The 1,635-nt window shown below is 40.2% G+C and overlaps 1 non-coding gene across 1 annotated transcript; it reads left to right on the forward strand.

Moving 5' to 3' along the window:
• The first annotated feature begins 960 nt into the window (after positions 1–960).
• On the forward strand, positions 961–1,094 carry LOC123455210. The gene has a single exon (XR_006633756.1). It is a non-coding gene; the product is annotated as a small nucleolar RNA SNORA33 (small nucleolar RNA).
• Positions 1,095–1,635: the final 541 nt, after the last annotated feature.

Below are 1,635 nucleotides of genomic sequence, written 5' to 3' on the forward strand. Positions count from 1 at the left end.
AGTAGCTGGCAGGGAAAAGTACATCCATACTGGGGAGTAGTTCCCACAAGGTACTTGGAGAGCTTATGGAAATAATGCTGGTGCACACTTTCCTCTGTGTGTCCTTGGAACAGCCTCAGGTTTGAATGCATAACACCTGTCATGATTTTGCATTCATTAAAATTAAGTGAGTTTCCTCCTCTATTAATGGGAACTTACATTCTCAGGTTTCAATACCCTCATACCAAGGGGCTATATGCTTGGAAATGCAATGATAAAGCAGGAACTATAGGAGATAGGCTTGAACTAGCAGGATGAGATAAGCCCCGTTTCCTTCAAGAGGATGGGACTAGATTTAGTATGGGTGACAGGAACCTGCCACTCAACTCTTTTTCTTTAAAAAAAAATATTTTATTTGTTTATTTAGGAGATAGATGATGGAGAGACAGACAGATGATAGATAGATATGTGCTAAATTGGATAGATAAAATAAATAGATAAATAGATAGATAGATAGATAGATAGATAGATAGATAGATAGATAGATAGATAGATAGATGATAGAATGAGCATGCCAGGGCCCACAGCTGCTGCAAACAAATTCCAGACACGTGCCATCTTGTGCATCTGGCTTATGTGAGTACTGGGGAATCAAAGAACCTGGGTCCTTAGGCATCATAGACAATCGAAAGCCATCTCTCTAGCCCCTGTTTTTGCTTTGTTTAAAAAATATTTTAGGGCTGGAGAGATGGCATAGTGGTTAAGCGCTTGCCTGTGTAGCCTAAGGACCCCGGTTCGAGGCTCGGTTCCCCAGGTCCCACATTAGCCAGATGCACAAGGGGGCGCACGCGTCTGGTTTCGTTTGCAGTGGCTGGAAGCCCTGGCGCGCCCATTCTCTCTCTCTCCCTCTACCTGTCTTTCTCTCTGTGTCTGTCGCTCTCAAATAAATAAGTAAATAAATAAAAATTAAAAAAATATTTTAAGCCAGCTAATTAATTGGTCTGCTTATCTGAATGTGTTTCTGCAGAAATGGAGAGAGCTGGCAATAGTGATGCCATGTTAAGAGTCTTAAGGACAGTTTGAAGTCGTTAAGGTCCCTGAAAGAGGCTACAATACCTCAATATTGAATCGTTTTCATAAGCCTTAATTTTAATGTAACTTGTTCTATGTTTAATGAAAGCTAAGAATTAATAAATTGCATGTATTTTAAGAAAAAAAATATTTTTATTTATTTATTTGAGATAGACACAGAGAAAGAATAGGTGTGCCAGGGCTTCCAGCCACTGGAAACAAACTCCAGGTGCATGCGCCCTCCCCCCTTGTATATCTGGCTTACGTGGGTCCTGGGGAATTGAACCCTGGTCCTTTGGCTTTGCAGGAAAGTGTCTTAACTGCTAAGCCATGTCTCTAGTCCTCTTTTTGTTTTTTAATACCGAGTGTATCCACAATTAACCAAGGAATGTTGGGCACACAGAAAATAGACTTTTTATCTGCCACTGAAAACAGGGTGCATATTTTGTTGTTGGTTATTTTCTGTTCAATCATAATAGTAGAATTAAGACTCTTTCATCACTACTTTGCATGCGCTCATGGAAAGCATTTTTATAAACCTGAATCTGCTCAGGGCACTCTTTCTAGGAGTGCTATGCTACCTTT

The sequence above is a fragment of the Jaculus jaculus genome, chromosome 15 (assembly GCF_020740685.1).
Source record: "Jaculus jaculus isolate mJacJac1 chromosome 15, mJacJac1.mat.Y.cur, whole genome shotgun sequence".
Lineage (NCBI taxonomy): Eukaryota > Metazoa > Chordata > Mammalia > Rodentia > Dipodidae > Jaculus > Jaculus jaculus.